Source organism: Adiantum capillus-veneris, chromosome 28 (genome assembly GCF_014529385.1).
Source record: "Adiantum capillus-veneris isolate H3 chromosome 28, ASM1452938v2, whole genome shotgun sequence".
Taxonomy (NCBI): domain Eukaryota; kingdom Viridiplantae; phylum Streptophyta; class Polypodiopsida; order Polypodiales; family Pteridaceae; genus Adiantum; species Adiantum capillus-veneris.
In genome coordinates this window covers 83,510,339-83,518,836 of record NC_140958.1, presented here as the reverse complement: position 1 = coordinate 83,518,836, position 8,498 = coordinate 83,510,339, and the positions used below count along the sequence as shown (strand labels likewise).

General features: G+C 40.6%; 1 pseudogene; it reads right to left on the bottom strand.

Moving 5' to 3' along the window:
* Window positions 1-378: 378 nt before the first annotated feature.
* LOC147420781 (uncharacterized) lies at window positions 379-5,269 on the bottom strand (annotated as a pseudogene).
* Window positions 5,270-8,498: the final 3,229 nt, after the last annotated feature.

The window sequence follows — 8,498 nt, the reverse complement described above, 5'->3', positions numbered from 1 at the left end:
TCACGGCACCTCACATGAGGATTTTAAACCTTAACCAAATCCATCAAAACAGTACATACTACTTATCCACAACAAGACATGAATTTGAATTTTAACATCCACCAATGTTATAAATCCATTGTTCTTATGATGACTCGCACTCATCATCGATGAATACGTTATGTCTCTGATACCTCTCAGGGATGCAAGAATTGTACCGCGTATCAGCTGCCATGGTTCTAGCCATCTGCTCTGCATAGACCGGCAATGCACTTACATTATATAAAAAAAAGATTGTGAAGTTAAACACCAAACAAGTAATATAGGCAGTATCGATGATCAATAAATACCAACGCTAATACAAAAATAGTGACAAAAAAGATGAGATCAATGTCAATGTCAAAAGTAAGAGGGGCCCTCACTAGTCATCAAAAAGGGATTGACACGTGATGGCATGTCATTCTCATCATCAATATCTAAAGAGGTGGACGCCTCCTCTCTGCCCCGCTTTCTAGGGTGAAGCAACGGTAAGACATATCTTGAAATCAGTGGCTCATCAATGTCGACTGCAACACATGCTCGTCCTGAAGCCAAGCAAGCTGCTAGTACAGCGGTTGTGCCACATCCAAGCTCCAAACAAATACCTCCTCGTCGGCAAAGCAGCTCCACAAAACATGCAATGAAAGAATGGCTCCGTTGTAGTCCTCCTCGCAATGGCTCGCCTGATAATGATCTAGCCTGAGAGAGCTCCGGAAGGTGATGCACCATAAAAGAATCCGAAGAGTGCATACGAAGACGAGAGAACAAGGTAGCGCTTTCTGATACAAAGCAAGGTGGACGCATACCCACTCTGTGAATCATAAATAGCATAGAGCAATTACACTGCAAAACAAGACACACGATTAGAGCAAACAACAAGACAAAGTGCTGAAATATTGATGTAAAAACAAATGTATCACCTCCACACGACCACCAAAACTCTCCACATAACCATATGCTCCATGATGGAGCACTACAATGCGACGATGAACCACCATCTCCGAAGCACGAGAAAATCTCTCCACCCAGCCAACGGCCTCTCTTGTTATTTTAACTAAATATCAATAATAAATACCATAAATATTACAATTTTTTGCATGAATATAAACAAGATAGACCTGCCAAAGAAACCATGATCAACAGCCATCCAATATCCGCCAATGTAGAAAATGCCAAATGAACGCCAGCACGTACATGATCCTCAGTGCAAATGTCCCAAGGAGGTGAAGTAGAGGAGCCTAAGAGGGACCCACCAAATGGAATATCTATGAAAATCAAATCTACAGCCCATGAAACTGATTTCGTGCCACGGGTATACAAGATAGAGTCAGAGCGTACCCGCACGAGATGCTCGTGTAGAGGGACCCATGCATGGTTACGGATCCCCGCCCTATAGTCTGCAGCAATGGCAATGTAGTCCCCAACAATATCCATGCATCGAGTATCCATAGAACTAGAGAGACAATGAGATGGAGACTCCATAATATAAACAAAAGAGATACTCCTTCGAGCCATGATCGTGCCAGGAGCAACTGAGACATTACAAGGAGGTTTAATAAGCCATGAATCAACCACGTGGAAGGAAAGCATTAACAAATGCAATTGTAGTTTACCTGGAGGTGGCTCCACCTCCTCGTCAATGATCTGATCCACAACCCTCTCCTTTTCCTTTTGTGAGTTGCGCATTGCTAAAATAGATAACTTCAAATAAGAGCACTGTAACTTTTAGATAGGAAAATATGAGCATGATCAAACATACCTGCACGACTCTCTTCTACTATGTCTACTGGAGGAACCTTCATGGCAACATCCTTCGATATCATCTCTTGTAGCTCTCTTTCACGTCCAAGAACATGGCCCTTCTCCATATCTATCCACCATGGACAATTATCTATCTCCCAAGGAGTCAATGTGTGCATAGTAGAGGGATACATGCTTGTGTCTTGGATCGCTAGCTGAGTCCACTGTCTAGCCAGAAAGGGCATGGCAGGCAAGACACTCTTGGCAACCAAGAACATGAAGAATCTACAAAGGTCAATTAGGTGACATGAATGTTACGAAACAATAACAACAAATATTATATATATAAGTCAGTTAGTGATTCACCTGAAAGACAAACGTTGTGCTACCATTCTCAATGTATCCACCTTCTTTAATGCCTGCTTATTGATATCCTTAGTCTTCACTCCAAGAGACACCTCTATTGGAAATAGATAGGGCCTCGCCTCAAATTTAATTTCTTCAAAGTAGAATGCAAGAGTGCAGTCATGCTGCAAAGGCACCACGGCTGGCACATCCAAAAGATCTGACACAATCTGAAATGCCCTCTGAAAAACCCGAGCCAAAAAACCCTCTCTACGAAGCCAGCTACAATTCCAAATAAAAAGAGGAGACAAAGTTAGACTTTTATATAAATGCATGATATATTTAGTACTTTTAATCTTAGCTATACTTACATGCGAAAGACGTGATCTCCCTTTTTCAGACCATATGCACTCCTTGTAATCTTGTCTGCTTCTAATAATGAAACCCAATGAATCTTGTTTTGCACACGGGCATCTTGAAGTGCTATTATGTTCAGCTTCTCCAACGTAGCCCAACTATCAAGACCCCATTTCAAAGACAAAACTCTTGCTAGCCAATCCGTCCCAAGATTGGGATCAACAATGTTAAGCAACTGAAAATTTTAATATTGCATATGACAAGTACTTAAGTAACTTTTTGCACGTTTTTCTCAAGATAATGCCGTGAATTCATGTTATCTACATACCTTTACAATTCGATCCTGATATTTGTGAGTAATCTCCTCACAAATTCTCTCTTCTTCTTTCTGATGCTCTTCCGCAGACAAGCTTTGTTTGATAAGAGCAACTCGCTTTTCTTTTTCTTTTGTCATTTGAATCTAAAATTAAATATACGTTAATAAGCTTTAAAATCGTGCATTTAAATGAGAGTAAAAATCATTTAGTCTGACACATACGTCATAGACCAATCTGCCAAGGTACCGTCGCGTAAGTGGATACCAAGGTTCTGTACCTTTGGCATTCTTCTTCCGTACAGCGGCAATAAGTTTTTGATCTCTATCTAGCAAACCCTTTAGATACATTTCATGGTCCGCTGTACAAATATGTGTCGTATTGACAATCTCATCACGAAGATGAGTGACAACAAGAGCATGAGTGTTCATGCTGCATTGAAAGACCAAAAAACTATATGATACTCACATTCAAGTGTTAGCAAAGATAGAAGAAACATCAACACTTACAAGTTCATTCGTTGTAAACTGCTTAGCAAGGCAATCTCTGGCACCTTAGTGGGATCTATAATGGTGCATAGGACTCGACAATGTTTCTCCTTTGAAGTGGAGAACTTCTCTTTTATCGCTTCCCTCCAAGCCACGGTGCGATGATTTCCTTCCCAAACATAGAACATGTGATTTGTAAAATCTTGAAACTTTCTTTGTTTTTTTAACTCGGCTTCAAATTCTTCATTGATTTCATTCCAAAGAGGATCCCATGTAGCCTTTATCTCATCTAGAACATTCACAAAGTCAAACTTCACACAACATTCATAGCACATGGACATCAATACAAAAATCAAAAGTGTTAACACATACCATTCACAAAACTCTCCTCTCTTTTGCATGTTACCAAAGAGACGATGAATGCTCCTTTCTCTGGCATATAACCTTCTTTTGCAAAGGCCGCCTTCAATCCACTGAGATCATCTCTCAAACCTCTCACTCTTGCATATGGAATCAATCTACATAAAGGAATGGAGGGACATTAATCAAAGCAACTAAAAACACGTGTGATTTCAAGGATGTCTGCACCTCTATGCATGAAGATATTTTGCTCATCTTCCATCTCAGACGCTGCGGTAAACTCATCCATTATCTCCCATGGAACAATCTGTAAACCATTCTCCTCGGGGGCTAAAGTATCATCAACTTCGTGTAGAGAGCTCTGTCCCATTTCCATGGAAAGAACCTCCTCACCTTGTGTCTCAATTTCCTCTATCATGTCGGTAGCTGAGACTGAAGATACTTGATCACTAGCATCTACCTGGCCATAAAGAGAAGCATTGTTACTCCTTCCCCTTCGTGATCTTCCACGTGGTTTCGGGCTGTTTCAACATCAACAAGAAACATGGAGACAATAATTTTACAAAAGAGTCAAATTATATATGGCACCATATTGAAATAAAACACAACAGAAATCTTAAAAAAAATTGAACAGAGCTACCTTTGTACATAGAGCATTATTTCAAAAAATACTATAGCCCATAATAGCTTCTCACTTGAAAATTTTGGTGTTTAAAATTCTTTCATAAACATAATTCATGAAGCATAAATTAAGGTCAACACACCTATAGCCACACACCTATCAACCAAGCACTAATTTAGGACCTTAAACATAATGTATCTTTAGCCCAACACAAATCAACCTAATGTATCTTTTTTAAAGATCTTAAACATAATGTATCTTTAGCCCAACATATAATGTATCTTTTTTAAAGATCTTAAATGTATAGGTTTTTTCTAATTCAGGCTCAATTAAAAGATGTTTTACAAACTACCTAATTAGCCGGGGTCTCAATACATCAAATGCATACAGAACCAGTTGATATTAAATTGAGCAATCTCCCCTTCAAATCCAAGCTAATATAGAAGGGAAATGTTAAGCTAAGTTCAGGATGCATTGAGCATCATTGAGTACTTTGAAGGTGGACAACCCCTTCGAGTCAACGCGGAGTTTCGACCAACCATTGTCAATCTTTGATCTCAATCACACCTCTCAAAGCCCTTTCTAAAGCCGTAAGCCACAATCTTTTGAAATCACAATCTTTTCTTGCTGAACGACTTGCGGCTATCTGAACCACCACGCGCCGGCGCGCGCTCCTACGGCAAGGGAATTTCCTGAACTTGCTGAAGTTGCTGAACTGCCTGGACTGTGCGAACTGCCTGAACTGCGCGAACTGCCTGAACTACCGAATGCCTAAAAGCTACCTGAACTGCTGAGCCTAAACTGCCTGATTTGCTTGAACTGTTGAGCCTGAAAACTGTATGAGCGCCTGAACTGTTGAAAACTGCGCCTGAACCAGCCTGCGATGAACTGCAGATTGCGTTCGCTATGTCTGAACTACCGCGCGTCGGCGCGCGCTCCTACGGGAAAATTCCGTATGGCTCCTCGCACGCACGCTCAACAGTTCAAAAGCACGCTCTCACGCAGAAGAGAAAGCCTCCACGCATGCGTGCAACAGAGAAACCTCCGAGATATGGCGTTACACAGAGGCAGTGCGCGTAAAAAACTATTTTCCAAAACTTGGCGGCAAACCTTCATATGTGGACCAACGGAGGTAAATTGACAAAGTTTGAAGGTTTTACATCAAAACTTTTTTCCAAAAACTTGGCAAACCTTCATATGCGGACCAACAGAGGTAAATTGACAAAGTTTGAAGGTTTTCTCACCTTCAAATATAAAATTTAAATGTTAATTTCAAAATTTGTAGGTTTGGATTACACTAAACCTAGGTTTTTTTCGAGCACTGCGTGACAGAGGCCCAATTGTAAAAATTTTAAAATATTTTAGACATAAGTCAAGCTACTTAGATGACCAATTTACTAGATTTTACAGGTTTTTAATTATGGACAAGATTTTAAAGAATTTTCTAGATTTTGAACCGGATTTGCTTAACGTTTTGGTGATCATCTTTTATGAATGCAAGCCGTCTGCACCGCTTTTTGGAGAATGACGCCCGAAATAACTACCATCTGTACCTGATGTTATTTTTCAGTCTAGACTCTCCACTCACTTTCCATTTGAAACTTAATTAGTAACCTTAACTTCTCTAAGACGATTGCTTCCAATGTCTAGACACATTACAGTATTCGGGCCACAAGTTGGTCAAAAGCTTGTCCTTATTTTTGAAGGCAGCACATATGCGCTTTCTGTCTTTTCTGTGAAACAACATTTTGAATTAACTAATGCGTTTACTTTACATCCACTTACACTAAGTGGAGGACAGGTAAAAATGGAAGTTACTGAGTCTATTAGTGGTGAAGAGGTCTTCCTTCTGAATCATGATTTCTGTCAGTTCTTCAAGGTTCGCCAAGTTCCTGAACTTGACAATGGAATTAAGGCTCCTCCAGTAATTGTCGATTTAGAATCAGATGCCGAGTCACGTGGTTGCTCTAGTGTACTTGATATTATATGCTCAATGCCTTTGCAGAGCAACTTGTACTTGGCCCTGAAACAAGCTAAAGATATCATTCAAGTTCAAGAGCTTCCTGTGTTTTATGATGGATATGTTGCATTTGAGTTTCCCTCTCTAGGTCACACTAATGGAATGATTGGGATGGAACAGAGACATGATAGCCACATGTGGACTGAATATGTCACATGTAGCAGTGATACCTTTCTAGGGGTCGTTAGGTTCAATCGATGCTCGGGTCACTTATGTTGTGTCAACATTGATTGTCCATATTACTCGAGGACAGGACTCTACAATGAGGTTCATTGGCAAGGCCGGCTTTCAAAGTCATCTCCAAAAGGCATGCTGACACCTGAATATGGCACCTTGATATGCAACCATTGCTCTAAAATGCCAGAGTGTGTGGCAACCTGTCCTGTAGTTATTTATTATTGTATGCCAAGGGAGAAACAAAAGTGGACCTGTTGTGTGTTGCATCTAGGTGAGCATCAGCATCCTTGTGCGGAAGGGAGGTCAAGAGTAAATGAGAAAACAGTAGAATCAGTGCTTCAAGCTCGTGCTGCTCAAGAACCATTCACTACAGCCAAACAGCTCGAACGCATGACTGCTCAGGATATGATCATGGGAAAGCTTGTAATGGAAAATGCAGACAACACCGAATATATTGAAGATTGTGAGTTTGTTGAATTTCTCGACAAAATCACACCTTTATCAAGTAGACGAAGGATTGAATGAATCTTGGAATGCGCCAAAAGATCAAAAAATATAAGTGCAAAAGGCTTAGAAGCAGTGCTTGACTTGAAGAGTAAGAGTAGGTATCCATATATACATGATGTTCTCTTCCCTAGTCAACTTGGAAATGCCCAGCAACCACATGTGTTCAAGATGTCAATAATTGGGCCCGGAAGTGGAGTTGATCTGGTTAATCCAATGCGTCTGGGTGGAAATCTTGAGCAGATGTGGATACACTTTGATCATGTGCATCGTTGTTGAGATGTTGAGCTCTACACCTTGAGCTAGCATCCACTACGGGTCTTGGCCGCTTACGGCATTTACTCACTGGCGCGTTAGGTGACCGATACGGAGGATATCTGCCAGTGATTCTACAGCTGGACTACACTTATAGTGCCAGCCTAGTACGCTTCTAACGATTTCACACTTAGTGACCGCATGTACATATGTGCTACTTTTCAGCTTTAGCACTTAGTCATTTTGCACTCTCTTTTTTGTGAAGAAGAAGAAGAAGCTTTCCATCTCTGTGTGCTTTGTGCTTGTCTTGTGTAGCTCTCTTGCATCCTCATTCTTTACATGGTATCAGAGCCTGGTGCAGGCAAGAGAGGCTAAGAGAGCAAGAGCATCACAATCCCTTCTTTTTTTGGGGTTTTTCGTACAAGTTTTTGAACAGGTCTCCAAAGTGCAGTACACAGAGATTTACTGTACAAGTACAGTGGTTGTATGTACGCTTGATTGTGGACACTCGTTGAGTGTAGAAAGAGTTACAGGTACCACGATAGTAGGTTCAGCAAATTTACAAGTTTTTGCATATTGCAACTATTTTGTCTTAGTGCTTCAAGATGTCTGACGGTTTCAGTCAGATTGTCACTGAGAATCTTGAGAAAAATAACTACCCTGCATGGAAGTTCAGAATAACAAATTTTCTAAAAGGAAAATGTTATTGGGACTATGTAGAAGGAGACAATGAAAAGGAACCAGAGATTCCTGAGGCAAATGCTACAGCAGAACAAAGAAAATCTTTGAGGGATTGGCAACAATGCCAGAGCAAAGTAATGTATTGGCTTTCTATGAGCAAAGTAATGTATTGGCTTTCTGAACAGGTCTCCAAAGTGCAGTATACAGAGATTTACTGTACAAGTACAATGGTTGTATGTACGCTTGATTGTGGACACTCGTTGAGTGTAGAAAGCGTTACAGGTACCACGATAGCAGGTTTGACAGATTTGCAGGTTTTTGCAAATTGCATCTATTTTGTCTTGGTGCTTCAAGATGTCTGACGGTTTCAGTCAGATTGTTACTGAGAAGCTTGAGAAAAATAACTACCCTGCATGGAAGTTCAGAATAACAAATTTCCTAAAAGGAAAAGGTTATTGGGACTATGTAGAAGGAGACAATGAAAAGGAACCAGAGATTCCCGAGGCAAATGCTACAGCAGAACAAAGAAAAGCTTTGAGGGACTGGCAACAAGGCCAGAGCAAAGTGATGTATTGGCTTTCTATGAGCATCACAGATGGCATGATGGGCTATCTACA